This window comes from Pelecanus crispus, chromosome 9 (assembly GCF_030463565.1).
Source record: "Pelecanus crispus isolate bPelCri1 chromosome 9, bPelCri1.pri, whole genome shotgun sequence".
Lineage (NCBI taxonomy): Eukaryota > Metazoa > Chordata > Aves > Pelecaniformes > Pelecanidae > Pelecanus > Pelecanus crispus.
The window spans coordinates 16591024-16610599 of NC_134651.1; positions in this window are offsets into that span (position 1 = coordinate 16591024).

The window sequence follows — 19576 nt, forward strand, 5'->3', positions numbered from 1 at the left end:
CCGCCGCTTCCCGGCCCGGGCCCCCCCTACGCGGGAGCGCCGGCGCCCAGCGCTGCTGTGCGTGTGTACACACACCCCCGCGCACATTTGTTATGTCAAAGGGGGGTTTCCAGCTGCACGTAGAGGCACAGACACACAGGCGTGCGCCCATGCTTCCCCATCCCTTCGCTGCCCAGATTTTTCCAGTCCAAAGGAAAAATGAGCTGGTCCCCCAGAGCCGGTCGCGATACGAGCGTGATTTGTCGTGAGAAGGTAGAAGGAGAGCGCAGGGAAGAGGAGGTTGTGCGGGAGCGGGGGAAGGAGAGAAGTCGGATTCCCTGTGTCACCCACATGACTTGCTAAGCGGCTCCAGCTTCTCTAAAACCTCTGGGCCATATGTTAGTTTATTTACACCCTTTGTCTTCTCGTGTGTCGTCTGGTGAAAGACTATTCCTGGGATATAAATGAAAGTAAGCTAGAGTAAACAAACAAGGGGAGCGCCTGCTTAAGGGATATGTAACATTTCTGAGATCCCAACAGAGCACGTCGTTCCCATGGTTATAATGGGGCCGGAATAGCAATTAAAGCTTTTAGTTAAAACCCCCAGATTTTTAATGCTGAATGACATATTGCTTCCATTTTCTCGTTGATGATTTAGAGTTCTTGCAGGATTACACTAGGGGAGGAGAAGGAGGGGGGACGACAAAAGTCACCGCAAAACCAACTCTTTAATGGGGGGGGGGGACACACAACAGATTAAGGTGCACCTAATGATGGCAACAGCTCAGAGGAACCACTGCAGCTTTGCCGTGAGGCTGAATTTGTTCTCAACTTCTGCATTTGGAGGACCGCGCTGGGTCGCCTGGGTTAGGCGACGAGACCCCGCAGCTCCCGCGCTTGGAAATCCGCGCATCGGCTTCGTCTCCTTCATCTTCAGCCGCCGCAGTCAACCCCATGGCTGGGCTGGAGCACGCCGGGCTACGAGGAAACCTTTTCCCTAAAATAGACAGGACGCCCTAACAAAGCGGCTGATTTTGATTTTGTTCTTCCCCCCCCCCCCGCCAATGTTACCCAGCGGATGGGCTCATTACTGCTGCAAAGCCCGTCTCCGCGCCGCTGCGCTGCCATGCGCGGACGGGGGCAGCCGCCCCGGGGGGCCGGGCTGAGCACCGGGGCAGCGGGAGCCGGGGGGAACCGTGCGGGGCCGCGCCCCCGCCCGGGCCGGGGGACCCCCCCCGGGACCCCGCTGCCGCGGCCAGCGGCTCCCTCCTGCCCCCCGCCCTGCGCCGCTGCTGCCTCGGAGCGTACCTGCTCCAGCCCGCCCTGAAAGCCAGACAAAAGCGCCGATCCCCCCCGCCCCCCCCCCCCCCCAGCTGTTTTGGGAAGACACACACACACAAAAAATTTATTCTCCAACTTTTGACTAGTCACTGCTGGCTTAAATTATCCTCTGCCCTTGGGGGGGGCGGGGGGGGGGGGCAATAGTGAAGCAATGGGAGCTCCTTGCTCCACCGCCTGCTCCTGCGAGCGGCTGGGAAACAGGGTGCATCTGAATTTGGGCCAAACCGGGCTGCCCTCCCGCAGCCCTCTCCCCTCGTCCCCCCCCGGGGCCGGGGGTGGCCAGGCTGGGAGTCCCGGAGTGCGGAGTCAAAGGGAGGTTTCAAGGGGGGAGGGTTTTGTTCTCCCTACCTGAGGACAGATTAATGCTGGCGTATACTTGATAAAGATGAAGATCTTGCTTGGGAGGAAGGGGGGTAAAAAACGGGTAGGAAAAGAAAGAAGGAGTCAGTGGATTGTTATTGTCTAGAAAACAGGCCACCTTTAAAAACCTGTTGTAGAAATACAGAGACTCCTTTAAGTGTGAAATATCATTTCATTGTAAATAGTCAAAAAAGAGTCGGTAATCCAACTTCCGGAAACTGTTCTGAATTATTTCAGCAGACTCTTTTAAAAGGGGATTAGCAGGGCTTTAGGGGCAAAATCCTTCTGTTTTATTCAATCTCTGATTTTATGTTATAATTACTAGATGTAAAGACTCGCGAATTAGTATGCAGGCGTCGTCCAGACATTATGCAGGTGCTATTCTAATCATTCAGCTTTTTAATTAAGGAACGAGGTAAGAAAACAGAATCATAAAAACACTTTTGTGAGAGCTGAGAAAATCGTGAGCGACTGCATGAATAAAGCCTTTATACCTTATCCTGACAGGTCAGACACCAATTGCCTGACTTACGACCTTTTCTTGCTGAAACAATGGTTAACAGCTTTCTCACCTTGTTCCCATTATAGCCTTTATTCTCGCGGAGAATTTATGGAAATGGCCCTAAAATGCTTACACTAAAGAGGGATGCAAAAAGGTATTGCAATTTTAATTGGTGCGTGTCCCGTACAAAGATACTTTCATTCGGGTCCTTCGGGAATGGAGGGTCTCAGCCCGGCACGAGGACTGGGGTAGATCGAAACGAGTTGAAGCATAAAATTCTCCTCCAGGAGAGGAGGGGACACAAACAAACAAACAAAAAAGCCACCCAAAGTTGCCGGAATGCCCGGGCAGCCGGAGCGGCTGGGACGGCGGCGGGTCCCCCTTTGTTCCGTGCATCAGAAGGCGTCGTGCTCCTCGATCCCGCGATGCAAACTTAAAGCCTTTGTGGGGCTTTGTTATTATTATTTAATTTCTTTCCCTTGCCTTCCTCCTCTCCCCTCCTCTCCCCCCTCCCCACGCCTGGCACTACTGCATCACGTGTATTAACATATGAATGAAACACCCAGAGCCAATGCACTTAAGGTAATACCTATGCTCCGTTCTCGCCTGATTATCTTTTTATAGAAAGTTACATTAACTAATGACATTTACATAAATATGAATAATTAGTAAGGTAAGTAATTCTGCTGCGACGGGGGAAGGCGGAGTAGGGAAGAGCCTGAGACCTGAGCCCAATTTTCGGCTCCGCAGACCTGGGCGCTGCTTCGCCCTGGCACCGGGCAGGAGGCGCGGGGACGTCTGCGGGGAGGAGGGGAACTGTCACATTTATATTGTTTTCTTTTTTCTTTCTTTCTCTTTTTTTTTCCTTTTTTTTTTTTTTTTCCCCCTAATGTGAAACTTTTCTCTTGTGCCCCTCTTTTATCTCCCTCCAGACCTCCAGTTCTGAGCAGAGTTCAGTGGCTGTAAATGATAGGTTCCCAAAAGCATCAATCCGCGCTCCTCTAGTACTTGGCCGAGAACAATGCAAGTATTAGGATATCAGCAGCACTCGAAATGATCACGCGTTAAATTATTTTGCTTTCACGGATGAGGGGGCTTTTTTCCAATGTAAATCAAGCGCTTTAGTTATTAAGTCTGAACACTAATCTCCAACAACCTTTACATAATGTGGCAGAATGTGCCACACCACTTCGCACCTGCACTCTGAATAGAGCCGCCTTTTCAATGTAAGACACGCTTGTTGCCCCTGGGCTCCAAAGGAGTTGTGTGAATAAGTCAAGCTTTTTGAATACCCCTACTCGCTTTCTCTTCCTCCTTTGATCACAGAAAATGTCTTCTAATTTGTCCTTTTTCATTGTAACAACGTTTTCAAGTCTCTTTTTATTTTCCAAACCACATATTTATAAAGAACATAAATCGCCCCAGAAAACAAAAGTTCTCTCCTCGCCAACTGGCCGAGTAGCCTATGATCACTTTGTTATTCACAAGGAGAAGAAGGGGAAAACAAGGTTCTCCCAAAGATTGTTGCTTCTCGAGTTTGTCCTAAACAAACGTTTAACTTTGGGACGGGACGCGGGGGGAGAAATGCGTTCGTTCCCTTCAAAAATAAGGGCACATCCATTTGACCTGGGGACCCGCTCGCCGCTCTCCCCAATCTGGTGGCCAGCTGCGCTTCAACCTTTGAGGTGGAGGCGACAAATGGCGCGGAGGAGGACAGGAGGGACCGGTATCTCTCCTTGCCCGCTGGAGTGACTGTAGCCTCCGCCTGCTTTCTGAGCCCACCAGACAGCTCAGGGCGAAGCCAGCTGTAGCGAGGGGGGTTTGCACGCATTAATTCTTAGCTGAGCTGCCTACTTCAACGACCTTCGAGGATAATGAACTCGGATTTATAAATCCGCGCGAGATGTCAAAGTTAAGGGGCAGCGGAGCCGCTGCACAAAACCGCCGGGGTCCTTTCCCTCCCCCAGCCCCCCGAGCCCGTTCTGCCGCCGCGGAGCCGGACAGCGGCTGCCCCGGGCTGCCCTGCCCGCTCCGCAGCCCCGCTTCGGCTGCAGGGGCCGAGGCTGGAGCCCAGCGGGGATTCCACCTCCTGCCTCCGCCTCGGCCCCCTCTCAGCCATTTCCGAGGTGTTTTGCCCGAGTGTCTGCTAAGGAGCAGTAGGTTAATGGCATTTGAGTTAAGTTGGTCTCTCTGCAGGCTAAGCCCAGCCTAGGAGTTTCTCACTCCTCCTTCTCACAGACGGGTTTCCGGACGACTCTTTAGCATCCCTATTCATTAGCACGTTAATCAAGGCTGTAATCCCAGCGAAGAGGTGCCCGTGCATTCCTGCTGCAGCTAAAACCGCCTCTCGAGCGTGCACCTATGTGAGCGCTGCGCAGCGCCCGCTCCCCCCCTCCCCGGGCTGCCTCCGCCGGGAGACAGGCGCTTTTCCTACATTACCGTAGGCTCCGGGTAAGAAAACTAACAAACCCTTCTAATACAGTTTAAAACACTTTGATGTCTTGCCAAGAAACACACTTCCTTCAAGAGACAAGTCAACATTTGTTTTTCACATTAAATGGCGTTTAGTTGCCACTGAAAAAATGATGCTGAAGGACCACTTTTTAATTCGATGTATAACAACCGCGGGGGTCTAAGAGAAAATAACGGCGAAAGCTATAGACACAAATAACTAAATTACCAAAACGTTAGTATATCTCCTAGGTTCATTAATATGTAACAGACTCCCCAGTTAATCTCCAAAAGCCAGTGTTCCCCCTCTAAAATAGCACTCTGGGACGAATTGTACAGGAGATCAATCACTGCTAATGCAGTAAGGTTTACTGCAAGGGGGGAAAAAGCTATTTACACCTTCAAATAGAAGCTTTTGAGATTTAAGAGTAAGGGTCATACATCACCAAGAATAAATGATTATGAATTGGTAAACGCGCCCTCCAGCCATTAGCTATGCGACGCGATTTATCATTTCTGGGTGTTTTTCTTTTTAAAATCATCTGGCTGTTTGAAAAGAAAAGCATGACGGAGGAAAAAAACACCGCGGGAAAGTTTGTTTTTGCATATACTATAAGTCATCAAAACACGGCTATTCAGAAATAAACGGGGTCACTTATGAAGTGCTTAACGAGAGACAATAAAGCCCTTCCATTGTACACTTTTATGACTAAGGGATCGGTGGGCTTCTCCCAGCCCAGCCGCCGGCCGCTTCTGCCTTTTTCCCTCCTTTCGTTGCAAGTTACAGACCCGCGAGTGTTGTGAGGGATCATTTACGCCCTAGAAATGAGTTGCCAGTGTCCTTCCGTCGCCTGACATATATTGAACTTAAATTACGGGGGACGTTTTGCCAGTTTTTGACAACCGCCAGTTGTTAGCCAAGATGCGCACGGACAGCCGCGTAAGGACTGGACGGGGAGGACCTGCCCTGGCAGCAGATGTGGGGTGGTAGGACAGGACACCTCTTGTTTCTTGTTATCTTGTTAGATAAAAGAGACGAGGGCTCGTCTGGGTGGAAAACCTTGCAACTCAGGTCGGTGGAAGCCGGCTCAGCCCCTCTGGCGATATTTGGAGAGCTTTTTGTTTGCTTGCGTGCGTGTCGTTGGCTTCTTTTTATTTTTAATTATTATTATTGAAATCGCTTCGCAATTCCAAGTGAACCTTTTTCCACTTAGACTGTGCTCAGGGCGGTGGGAATGTTGCTCATCAAATTAAATAATCTATAATAAAACACATACTTCGGAGTTGGGAAAGAATGACAGCGTGTTGTCGAAGGGTGGGGGGCGGTGGTGGTGGGGGGGAGCTGGCGGCACCCGTCCCCGGCTGCTGGAGGGCCGGGGTGGCGATTCCCAGCGCCGGGCTTGGGGCTGGCACCGGGCACCTTCCGTCGGGGGAGGCAGACGGGACAACAGACAAGGGTGGTGGTGGTGGGGGGGGGGCACACGTAAAAACCGGGTTCTGGGGGGGAATCACCTGCCATCTCGTGGAAATCTTTCTCTCCATAAATACCCGAGGGCCAGGCCAGAGGCGAGGTGCTGGTGGCGGGCAGGGGACACCTCTCTGGACGTGGCCCTCGGAGGCGCTGAAGCCCGGGCAGACCCTTCAGGCCTCTCGGGGGAGGCGTGTTAGGGACCTCCGCTCGCAAGGGCCTCCGGGGAAAATACAAAGTTCCCTAAACTGTTACATCCCGCTGCCCCGGTACGTTGGGTTTCAATTGTGACAAGTGCCTGTTTTCTTAGGGTAAGAGATTTAATATGTCTGGTGAAAGGGTCTGTGGCAGTGAGGCTCACAGCAGGTAACCAGCTCTGCTAGGGGGCTTTTTAGTCCCACTTCTAACACTCCTAACATATTTGCAAGATTTGGGAATAAAGCGACTTGCTTGTAGACTCGAGGAAGAGCTGAGATTTCTGGTTTGTTTTACAAGCTCGTTACAAGCACATTTGGCCAAAGGGCACTGTTTTATGTAAAGACAAAGAGACAGAGCCCGTTCTGGGGAACGCGGGGCTTTTACAAAACTCTGCTCCGTGGCTTATTGTCTAGTGGGTGGCTTGGGGGGTCTGGGGGGGGGGGGAGCGGGGGGAAAGCCAGGCAGTTGCACGCGATGGGTTTGCTGACCCTCTGGGTGCGAATACCTTGCTGGAGGCACCTGGAGACATTTATCAGGCGATGCTGTCCCCTCTCGGTTTCTGGGCGTCTCCCCGCTCTCCACGGTAAGCAGCGAGGCGCTCCTGCGCCAGCCGCGGAGAGCCGCGGAGCGGCGAGCGGAGGGGGCGGGCGGGGAGGGCGCAGGACCCCGCGCCGGGGGCCGCCCCGTTCCCCTCGCCCACCAGAACCGTGGCCACCTCGCCGTGGACTTCGCTGGGGCACGAGCAAGGGCGCGCCGTGCCGAGGAGCGGGGAGCCCGCGGAAACCTTCGCCGGGCGCCGGCGGTGGGGTGCGGGGAGGGCGGGCGGGCGGGCTGGCAGCCGCCCGGGCCTGCCCGCGCCCCCGGGCCCCGGCCCCGCGCAGCCACGTCCGCAGGCGTCCGCGCAAAGCAGCGCCTCCTGCCCCCGCTCGCCCCCAGACGAGGAGTGGTGACAAACTCCTAATTCCCCTTTGTCGCAGGAGAGCGAGGGGAGGCTGAGGCTGCTCCTTGCCCCCCAGGGGCCCCGCTGGAAGGTCCACTTCTAGGTCCGTCAAAGAGGGCTGGGGTGCAAGACGCCTTCCTCAGAAATCCCCTTTCCTTTAAGAAGCCTATTTCACAACGCAGAGGAAGGAAAAAAGAAATATTCTGAGACGGTCTAGTTCTTTGGAATAGATGAGATTGTTTCCTTGAATATCTAATGTTGCAATTCCAGTTCGAACTATACCCATTTCCTCTTTATTACATCATTCAGCATTTTATTTCTATGATTTTATGTTTTACTGCTCTTCCTGCGAAAGTCTGTGTTTTCAGCGTTATAGAAAGTCTCTGAAGATCCATAAGATTATTATTTATCTGACTTTCTGTGTCTCCGAGTGCTGTATACATTATATAATTGCTTTAAAATGTTTTCATAAATTACATTCAGAAATGTGTCATAGTAAATTACCTTTGTAATAAAATGTAAAAAATGCAAATGGCTGTTGTCTTTATTACGTTTTAAACCATTGGTTTATCTGCACTATTTCACTTGTCAGTTGCACAATATGTTGTATAAAGGGAAAGCACAGTTTGATAACAGATAGATGGAACCTCGTGTGTAATCTAGCAGGCACGTACAGTTTGGGTCATTTCCTTATCTCCCGCAGAAAAGACATTATCCCCCTCATATTTACATACTTTTCAATATTTGTCAAACAATCATAAATTATAAATTAATGAAATGTTCGACAGTCTTCAGAGATCAGACTAATGAAGACATTTACCTTTTTGGTGATTTGGAGTCTCATCTTTGTAAGTTTAATGACATTTAGACTCTCACGGTTTATTAGGCTTTATTAGATTTGTCCTTCGCTCCTGCTGTCATTCAGATGTCTCTGCATAAACATCACCTGCTTCAGGTACAAGAACAAACAAATCGACTCCTTCCCGGAAGGCTCCGGAGCAGCAGAGCCACCGCGCCCGGGCGCGGAGCAGGCGCGGAGCAGGCGCGGAGCGGGGCCGCGCAGGCCTCTCGGAGCTGGCCTCGCCCGGCGCCCGCGGGCTGCTCGCCGCCCCGGCGGGGCTGGCAGGCCGCTGCCCGGCTGGCCCCCGCGGCCGGGAGTCACTCGGTGCCCTCGCCGGCCAAGAAGCCCATGTGCGTTTGATTACGCCGCAGCCCCGGCGGCCCCCGCACTCTCGAGGCCCTCCTGGTCGCACCCTGCGCCACGCCTGAGCCTGCCGACGACAAGCGGCAGCTTTTATTACATGGTTTTCTCCATGTTTCTCCTGTTTTTTCTTCCTTTTTTTGTGTTTTTTTGCCCGAGTGGGTTTGGTGCTCCGGGGCGCTGGGCCGGGCGCGGCGGTGCCCGGCCGGGCAGGCAGCCTGTCCCCGCTCGGCGCCGTGCGGGGAACTCGCTCTGATGGATGGTACCTGCCTCCCCAACACGATTAGGCTGCGGAAATTAAGTTGCCCCCAGAAAGGTCGGCACTCGTCCCCCTCCACCTTTGCCTGGAGAGGCGCACGCTAAATCCCGCCGGCCAGACCCTGGCGCCATCTTCCTGGGAACAAAGACCCGGGGCTCCCCCAGCCTCGCCGCCGCCCTGTAATCGAGTTTCCTAATTGCATTACTGCGCTCGCAAATGTCAGGAGCATGTGTTGGGGCACGGTGCGCACCCCCCCCCCCGCACGCCTCCCTCCCCGGGGACCGCACGGAGGCCCGCGGCGTGCCTCGACGCCCGGCGCACCCGGCCCGCCCGGCTCCGCTCTCCTCCGCCGGCCCCGGGAGCGGGCAGCGGGCAGGCGGGCACGGGCGCTGCCTCGTAGCCTTTGCACTTCGTCAAATATAGATCAGGTCGAAACCTCGCGCTACGAACCTCGAACATTGTTTGCCGAGGCTTCCAAATATTTCCAAACAACGCTTTTTTAAAACACAATGGAGACTTATTAAAGCGCTTGTTGGTAAAGTGAGCATGTGTTCTGCAATCATCAAAAATTGATATGTACCGCCAGTAAAGTAATTATGCACCATCCTGAGGATACGAGAACAGTACATTGTTAATCCACTTGCACACCCGTTGACTTGCAGCATCAGGCTGCAAATAGCTTAATTAAGTCATACACGTGGAATATAACCATATTGTTACATTGCATTATGCACACTATATCTCAATTTATTGGGACAATTAATGCTAGTGATAGACCTCGGGCAAAAAATATTAACCGCAAAGCACTGAAGTTGCATTCTGGTGACATTTGCGGTACGGGGAGTAAACACTGAAACAAGGCGCAACCTTCCGAGAACTGCGAGGACTTCCGAGGATGCCTCCTGCCCCCAAGCCCGTCCTTAGCGGGCACTTTGGCCAGCCGGAGGGAAAGATCTCCGCAATACTCCGTTCCCTCGCTGTGTCCTGACTTTCGAAAACACTCCGAGAGCCAAACCCACTCGCTCCTCTTGACTCCGGGGAAGTCTGGGCCGGATGGGACCTCCGGGATCGGTCCTCAGAGGATGTGAAGCCCAGAGCAAGGGGGCTCAGAGCCAGTTTCCCTGCAAGGTTGAGGAAGGGTGACATACCGGGGCTGGGGGAAGGGATGGAACACCACCGTTTCACAGGCAGTCTGGAGCTGGGAGGACGCACCAACACGTCTAATAGCTTGCACACTCGTGATCGTGTCCACATGCCGGTATTTCGCACAGGGGAGCGGCGAGGCTGCATCTCGGGGCGTGACCCCGCGCTGTCTCCGGGCCCGCCGTGCCCCGAGCGGGGCAGAGCCGTCCCGGCGCGCCCGGTCCCCGGCGGGGTCGGGGCACAAGGACTGAAGTGTCCCCAGCGCCCAGCCGCTGCCCGGGGTGGGGACGCCCTGCCCGGCCGGCAGCCCTCAGCCCCCCGCCCGGGGCCAGCCTGCCCCGCTCGCCGCCCCAAACTGGGCTGCGCCCCGGGGCCGCCCCCCCGAGGGGGAAGCTAACGCCGGTAGCGCTCCCAGCATCCCGCCTTCCCGGGGGATCTCCAAGCACCCTGCACAGGCTACAGAGCCGGGGATGAGCAGGCTGGGAGAGGCGGGGGGACCTGCCCCACGCAGGGAGCAGTGCCACGGGGGGGGGGCTGTGGGGGGGTGGGCAGCGCGGGGAGGGCAGCGGGGCTCTGCCCTGCCAGAGGGTTGTCCGGGTTATTTGTGTAAGCGGGAGCAGGTACGCTTCGGGGAGCATGCGGCTGGAATGCGCTCCCTTAGCGCCTGATTTACCCCCTTTTCTGCAAAACCGCCCGGAATCGATATTATTTTCTGGGGAACAAAATATACCCAAGCCAAAACCAAAACCTCTTTGTTTGACAGATGTGACGGTCTCCTACAAATTTTCTAAACGCCCCTCGATGGTGCGCTGTGATTCCCATCGGGACGGAGTCTCTTCAAGTTTTCACAGCCCGTGCTCTTTGGAGATAGAGAGGGCAATTTCCAACCTCGCGAGGTCTTTGATTTAACGGATTTCCCAAGCGTTTGGGGGGAAAGGCGTCCAGAAGGCAACCAGGATTCCCCTGGACGTGTCTCCTGCTCACGTCGAGGTGACCCGTTAAGGGCAGCCCCGGGTGCAGGCAGGGGCGCGGGTTAGACCCGGGCGCTGGGCTGCAGCGGGGGCTGCGGCAGGGCAGGGGGTGCCACGGGGGACACGCGCGTCCTCCCCCACCCCGGTGGCCGGCGCTTCTCAGCCCCGTTCATACACGAGTGGGGGGGGGTGGGGGTCTTCGCGGCTGGTTTTTCCGTAGTTTTCCCCGCCAGCTCCTTTTCACTCTTATTTCAGCGCTTCTCGCAAGTTGCTGCACCAGCGGGAGAAACGACTGCAGCCCGGTTCCTGCTCCTGGCCGCTGGCGTGGCTGGTGCCCTGGTCGCCCGGCAGCGCCCGTCGGGGCACAAGCCCCGGGCACGGGGGTCGTCAGGCGTTAGGGAGCTGCACAGTAAGTTCGCTCTTTGAAAGGTGACTTCGCCCAGTGCGCGACACGCACGCTCCTACAGACACGCAAACGCACGCTCCTTCCTCTCCTCTGCGTCCGGCTTTCAGCAGGGTTGCGCGTTATTCTCCTTCCATTTCGTTTAATCGTTTACAAATTGAGCCCAGCATTAGATTTTCAATCCCCACCACCCCCGGGAAACAGCCGGCTCACGGGGATCCCCTGCCCTCCTCGGCTCCCAGGGGCTGTCCGCAGCACCCCCCGCCCGCGGAGCTGGACCACGGGCAGGACCTTCCACCCCCCCGGGGCGCGGGCAACACCTGCCGCCCCCAGGCGTGGGCACGGCGGCTCCCACCCCACGGGGGGCGCAGCCCCCCCTGCGGGGACCCGCGCCGCGGCCGCCGCGCTACCTGAGGCGGGGGCGGGGGGGGCTGCGCTCCCCGACGGCGGGGCTCCCCTCGGCGGGAGGGCCCCCGGCTGCCGGGGCACAGGTGGCTGCGGGCCGCGGTGCCCCCGCCCCAGCCCCTCCGTGCGCGACCTGCGCGGCCCGGCCCGGGGGCAGGAGGGGCTGGGTCCGGCGCGCCGGGTGGCGGCCCCGCAGCGCGGGGGGCGGAGGTGAAGCGGGGGAAGGGTCTGCCTCCGCCTTAGGCGCTTGCGGGCTGGCTGCAGCCCCCCTCCCGCGGGGCGGCGCGGCCCCTCGTTTTGCGGGATGGGGATAACTATGAAATAAGGGGCGAGGGGCGCCCGGGCAGGGCGCCTGCAGCCCGTGCTGCTTTAGGGAATCACTCCCCTCCGCGCAGCCAGCACTGGCGTCTCCCCCGGAGCTGCGGCATCAAAAGCTCCGTCCTGTTACCGAAGCAGGTGGGCACAGCCTCAGATCCAGGCTAAGGCGCCAGATCCCTGCCCTCGCTGACAGCCAGGACAACTTTCTGGAATCCCATGGCAGCCTCCGAGGGCCACCGAAATCACAAGTATTGCAAAGGTTTTTACACCAGAAAAGAATGGGGTTTACTGGTGGGTTTGGCTCTGTTCATGGGTGTTTCCTGACAACAAACAAACCCCACACCGAATTCAACGCCCTGCCCCACAGAGTCCCTAGTCCGGGATATTTATTATTATTATTATTAATCGCTGTTATTATCTAGATCTATTTATTCCTCAGGAGAAGGGCAGGAGCTGATTCACAGCACAGCCTTCAGTTGCAATCCCTGCAGTCCTTTCGACTTGTCCTTTCTGGTTACGGCCGGGAAGCCCTCCCTGGGGACGAGGGATGAGGTGCTGGTAAATTAAAAAGTAACACCTTGCCCAGCGGCTTTGAGATGCCGTGACTTTTTTAAAACCAAAACCAAAAAAATCCTGCCTTGTCCCTGTTCCAGAGGCGGAAAGAAAAATGTTTCGTGACACATGAATTGTAAAAGTTCACTTTGTTTATTTGTTTGTTGAGAAATTTTTAAGGGGGGGGGGGGGGACGACACACGACACACAAAGCACGATAAACTTGAAAAAAGCTAAAAGCCTGGAGGACTGTAACTTCAGTGGATGGGTTTGTAGCGGGCAGACTCTGGCTACCTTTGGCCATCTGGCTGGTTTAAGCTTTTGCCCCCATGCTGTATGATTTTAGCTTAAAATCTCTTCCGTTGCAGTGCCGCTTTTATTGAATTCATCAAAAGCAAACTTTCCCCGACTTTTCTTTTTTTTTTTCTTTTTTTTCTTTTTTTTTTTTTTTTTTAAGAAGGGCTAAAATAATAAGTCGACCACTGTGACATTCTCTGGGCTTAGGCCATTTTTCATAACGCAGCTGATACGCTTTTGTGCAGCTAAGGCGACCAAACAGATGAATAACGAGAAAAGTCTCTCGAAAACTAAAGCTTCCAGCTTTTCCCATCTTTAAAAAGTTAAGTAAAATGAGAGGTGCATGTAAAAAAAACCCTCCCAAATCCAAAAAACAAACCCCATCACACCAAAGATCAGGGCAATACTTTTATACCTCTGAATGGTAACGATGCCTTTTAAACAACTTACTGCACACACGCACACACACACGCACACACACACACGCACACACACACACGCACACACACACACACACTCACACAAAACTTTAAAGCTTGTGAAACTGCCCAGGTGGTGTTTATAGGACCGTAGCCAGTGGGTTGTAAAGAAATCCGAGACATTTGAAGGAGATTAGACTATTTAGAAATATATGACAAAACATTTTTTTTTTTAAATTTTATTCCTGTTTCACTGTATCCACCGTGTTTAATGCAGAGCTTGAAGGACCAAGTTGTCTGCAGCACTAAAGAAGAGTCCCACAAATTGTGATGGCTTGGCAGGCGGGGGTAAGTTTATGGTGTTTTTTTTTTTTTTTTTTTAAACGCTTTTTCTCATCCGTATATGCTTGTGTTTAAAGTCTGCGCTGCAAAGAAAATATGCCCTCGTGATTTTAATGTCATTTTAGCCATAAACCAGTTTTGTGCTTAGAATCACGTTTCTAACGTTGTTGATGTTCTTCCTGGAATTTTGTCAAAAAAAAAAAAAAAAAAAATCATCCCGCTTCTCCCAGCACCAGAGGCAGGCAGCAGCCAGACCCCACGGTGCGGGACTGGGAGGCGACTGCTTCTATAGTACAAGGCAACAAGTAAGAATTTCACGAGCTTTCGCCTGGGTTCAGAATAATTGTTTTTATTTGGCTTTTTTTTTTTTTTTTTTGAAATCCCACTGCCCTGTATGCATTTATTTATTTATTTTGCACGTGCCACCCCCAAACCTGAGTGCTTTAGGACCACAACTGTGAAACCCGGGTTTATTATGAAAACTACTGTATGTACAGCCTGGATGGAAGCACAGCCATTGGTTCAAACAAAATGACTATTGATTCAAAGTGAGAGCCCTCCAGGCTGAACCGAGAAGGAAGGAATGGGTCGCCGTTTGGGGTTTGGTTTTTTTTTTTTGTTTTGTTTTGTTTGTTTGTTTTTCCCCTTGGTCCCCCCCCCCCCCCCCCCCTTAAAAGAGAGAGAGAGAGAGTTCTAAGCTGCGAGTGTGACAACCACCACCCAGTCCTTTGATTCTTCTCTATTTTTTTGGATGGCAGGAGGAATTTCCCTATGAGAAATAATAAGGTTTGCTTGGGAAATTCTGCAGGCAGATCACCCTCAGAGATAAATTCCAGCCTTTCCTATTCAAAACATGGCTTTAGTTTATTGCGACGACGTGGGGAGGAATGAGGATAATAAAGTAACTCGGTTCCTCCTCCCCCCTCCTCCTCCCCACGCACTTTCAATGAGGAGTCAAACTGCACTTTCCTGCCACTGGTCTCCGCTCGCCCAATTTCTCCGGAGTTGCAGATATCGCCCTTCTCCCTGCGCTGGTGCTCCGGGCACTCAGCGCCCTGAGCCGGCCGGCGATGGGCAGCCCAGCTTCGTTTGTTCAGGGAATGTGGAGGGAGAGGAAGAAAATCCAGGGAAATAAATAAATAACAAGGAGGGAGAAGGAAAAAAAAAAAAAAAAGCGGGGTGGGGGGGAGCAGAGCAGTACATAAAACACCAGCTTATTGGAAGGCGCTTGTTAGCAAAGGGGGGTGACGGTGCAGGAGCTGCACCCCGGGCACCCTCGGAGCCTCCAGCCCTTCCACCCGGGAGCTGTCTGGAAGCGATCACAGCCGGCTCCCAGCTAATAATGCCCTTCGCAGAGGTTTGGTCTGCGGTGCTCGCAGAAAATGCAACTTTTGCCCCATTGGTTAGCTAGGTGAATTAGCACACACTGCAACTGAACAGTACTTGACCTTTGCCTTTATGTTTGCTCAAATGTTTGCCTAAAACACAATCACCCTTGACAAGAGAGCATGCTACCGTGTGACACTGCCTATTCAATAGATAGATGTTCCCTGCCACACACAACCCAGTTCAGCATTTTAAATAGCTTAGGTATTTGTAAAAGCCGTATAAATTAATGTCTGATGATTGCTAGTTGCTGGTTAAAGAGCCGAGCGTTTAACACGTAGAATAAGAGTCGGCTTAAAAAAGCTCAAACCGGACCAAACCAAACAACCGGCCGGACTAGGATATAAGGTCAGAAAAGCGAATTTGTGGCCAGGGCGATCAACAGATTCTTCTCCTGCCCCGTTCACAGCGTGGCTCGTCGAGCTGCGCTCACAGATTAGGTTTGGGACCGGTTATGGCAAAGGCTGAGCTCAGGCACTGTCCGGAGGCTGCTGGTGGCAGAGGTGCGCGGGGTGAGATGCAACCGTGCACCTGAGAAATTCATAGGTGGCACAGGCGAAAGGATGGCGGCGGGCAGGTTACCCTCATAGAAATCCGACCTGTCCTTCCCCCCACGAACCTGTCTTGCCGAAATTGGGCAAACACGGCAAAACTTTAGGGCATGGGGGAGAAGTTGCCATTTGGCGGGAGCGTTTTGTACGTGAATTTAATTGCTGACGTCTGGAGCCCCAGGCATCGCCCTAAAGCCTGCAGGGAAGAGCCCTGGAGCCGGGCTGGAGCCAGCGGCGGGCAGGGCGGCACTCGGTGGGGCTGCTGGGCGGGCAGGGCTCCTCCGAGGCGGCGGCGGGACCGGACGGGACGGGACGGGACGGGACGGGACGGGGCGGGCGGCGGCGGGAGGAACGGAGCAGAAAAGAGTCACCCTTCGTATTTATCAGGCAGAGCCTCATTCATTAAGAAAATGCCACCTGATGTGTGGCTTTTGTTTGAAAGGCTACTTTATTATTTGGAAGCGTGTGATAAAGCTGTTCTCTGGAACAGAATATTTATACCAACTGCAGTTTATAATGTAAGCGGATACCTGCACATCTTGCTGGTACTTCCACTCGGTAAAATACTGCGCAGCCCAACAGGAAAAGTACAAGTGATATTGCAAACAGTTGTTCTGCTTTGATTTACCTTTACTGTCTTCATCTGGAGATTTTTTTTTTTTTTTATGACCAATTTTTTACTGTCTTTCAATTTTGGGAAACACAACCTCCCTTCCTTCTTTCCCCTCTGTGTTTTATTTTCCCGGCATGATTTAGTCAGGAGCATTTTGAAAAAAGTTGATTCGTATTTATAGGAGCATCCTGCTCTAGCTCCAACGTTAACTTGGCACTAAAACCAAACAGATAGGCAGAAGCCAGCGATGTAGCTTAGACAAAACAGTTGTTACAGGAGCGGGATTGCGAGGCACCGAGCGAAATGTTCAGCTGTTACTCGTTGCCAGTTACACAGAGAATTTATTTCTATCAACCGTTTCAAATTTTTAACCAACAATTACATTATCTCGTTTACAACGATGTAGTAATGATATTGCGAAAACCAGCAATCGGACTTCACAAATAAGGTATTTGCGAATGAAAGGAATCCAAATTGAATTTATTTGGAGCCTGGCTGCTCCCCGATGGGTTTATTTCTGCTCACAGACACGCGTGAGGTGCGTGCCCGCTCCTGCCCTCCCCGCGCTCCCGGCTCCCGCGGGGCTGGGGCTGCGGTCAAATTCACCGCAAAGGTCGGAGCCCCCGGGAGCGCCCCTGCCCCGGCGCCGCCGCCTTCCCGCCGAGGGTGCGGAGCCCTGGCTTGGGCACTCCTCGGCTCGGCTGCGCTCTGCTTTTTGGCAGAGGCGAACTTGACCTGGTGGGAAGAATCGTCCCTATGGGCTGAAGTGGTACCGTGGCTGCTTCGCTTCTGCGGGGCTGGTTTTTGGTGCGGGCACGCGTTCACTTAGGTGACCTAGAACAACACAGCGCGTACCCCTAGAGGCAAAGCAACCGAAGTGAACTTTGAGGCCAGATGAGATGCAAAGCGAAGTGGCGTGGAAGCGGCTGGGGCTCGTTTGAGCCAGGGAGGGCAGGGATCAGAGCCGCGGGGACGGGCGGTGCGTGGCTTCACCCACGCACGGCGGCACATGCCGGGCACCGCCTCGGCTTGTGGCCAAGGAACTCGTTGGGAAACTTCACCTGAAAGAAACGGGAACTGAGGAAACCCTCGAGTGAAGTGGGCATCGACGCCAGGAGAGTTTTTAGGAGTGTTTTCCGTGATTTTGCTGGGAGTTAGAGTCTGTTGGAAGAAGACGTTACCGGTTAAAAGAAGAGGCGGATAATTCTGCGCAGGGAGCGTCAAGAATTATTTCAAAACAAAACAATTTGTTAAAAAAGGAACGATCTCTATGTCAGAAATATATATTTGTATTCCTTTACGTATAGAAAAGCTAGCTTGTCTTTTTTCCCCCCTAAAGTCCAGAAAAAATAATTTTAAATATTATAGACTCAATATGAAATAAGGGCTTGATATGTTCCCGAAGTGATCGTTGGTTTTGGTGAATTTTGGCCGGGGGCTCTTTTATATTTATTAGCGTTCTCTGTGGAAAAGGTAACTCTCTGGGCACGTCGAGAAAAGTTTTTTTTTTGCCAGCAGTCCCATTCCGGTCAGAAATTCCCCCAAACGAGGCGTGCTCGTTCTGCCCAGTAAAGCGCTCTTCCGGAGGCAGAGGGCACAGCTCAGCACCATCCCCTGTTTCAGGAATACCCACATGGCTTGTTTTGCCTTTACATCTTTATTTTTTTAAAGGATGTGTTTGACTGTCAGGAAGATCAGGGACGTGTCTCTCTTCCATATTTGCTATGCTGCGCAGGTATCTCTAATTAGAATAAGCCACCCAGCACAATAAGCTGCTATTGTATGAGAGTTTGAAGCACGACAGTTCCTCTTCTGGTTCAGAATCGCTGCCTACAGTTATTCTCCGATTTCCGATGCCTATTATGTATACAATCGAGCCCATAATTACCTGCTGATTTCTTTGTAGTAGTTAAAGAGAGTTTGTACTGTTCGGGCAATATTGTCCAGTCGTTATGTCTCCAGAAGCTGTCATGAAAGCTTGAATATACTCTGTACAATCTGCAAGTAATCAATGAAATTTACGATCCCGACCCCCCCTTCCACGCACATTTCCCGTCCACAGAAGAAAAATTGAGATATGAAGGTGTCTGGGTCTCCTTCACAGCACCTCTTACACGGCGGCTTTGGAAGGAAAATGGGCGCCAGGCTCCGCGGTTTCACCCGGCAGCGAGACCCGGGTGGGGGTTTCCCGCGGGGCAGAGCCCCGGGAGCGGCGTGGCTGGCGACAGCCCGGGGCAGCCGCCGGGCCCGGGGCGCACCGAGGGGCTCCCCCCGCCCCAGCTGGCGGCGGGACCCTCCGGGCGGGGCCGGGGCGCTGAGGGGCGGCGGCGGGGGGCCGGCTGGAGCGCCCGGCATCCCTGTGCCCGCTTCTCCCCCGGGGCTGCGCGGCTCTGCCTGCCCCGCGGGAGGCGATCCCAGCGCCGGGCGATGCCTGCAGCCCGGCCGGCCCCAGCCGGGTCCCCCGCTCCTGTCCCCTGCGCTGAAGTCAGCGCGGAGACACCGCCTCCCCGCGCCCCGGGCTCGGCTCGGGGCTGTGCGCGGCTCCCCGGGCTGGCTCCTGCCCCAGGGCCAGGGCTGCCCGCAGGGCACCCAGCCACCTCCTGCCCCCGCCCGCCCGCCCTGCGCCCTCCTCCGCCCGCGCCTTCCCGGCAGCCGCTGCCCGGAGGGGACCCGGGGCTTCCCGGGGCGCCGGCGGTCGGTCACTCCATCTAGGTGCTAGGTGCGTTTTCACCTCCCCCCACCCAAAGCTGCCCGGGGTGTGTCTCTGCGTGTGCGAGGGGGAGAGCGGGCTGCTCCAGGCATCTCACTGCTTCTCCAAACACCAACCCGCTGCGGCTTTTTTCAAACGCTGTTATTAAAACAACATTTAGGGAGTGTGCATAATTGTACAGTTAAAAGGCATGGCTGATGCCTCTCAGCCCAGAAGGTCGGACTGGGGTAGCAGCCCCCAGCCCTAAAAGATGGGGGAGGAGGGAGGAGAGGGGGGCCTGAAGTTTGACTAGGGCTCTCAAAAAAAAAAGAAAGAAGAGAAAGGCACTTGCAGGCTGACACAATGGTGAATCCGCCCTGACCCAACAATTAATCTTAGGAAGAGAATGTGACCAGATAGGGTGGGAAGCCTGTTCCGCAGGGAATCGGGAGGGGGGGGGGGGGGGAGGGGGGGGGCGGGGAGGGAACAGGGGGAGGAGGAGGGAAGGGGGATTGATCTTGGGCCCCAGGCCTGCTACATCTTCTCCCAGTGGTTATCTTTCAGACAGGTGAAATACAGCCCTCCCCCGTCCCTCCCCCTTCTCTCCAAGACCCAGATACTGTCTGCAAGTGGATGCTGTGGTCTCCAAGTCCTCCCAGTGCCATGCAAACCCACTGCCTCAGTAACCATTTTTATGACAGGCTCACCCCTGTGGTCCCTGGGCACAGACCCTGAAGCATGGGGATACCCCAGATGGTAAAGTGTCAGCTCCTGGACACTGAACTGAG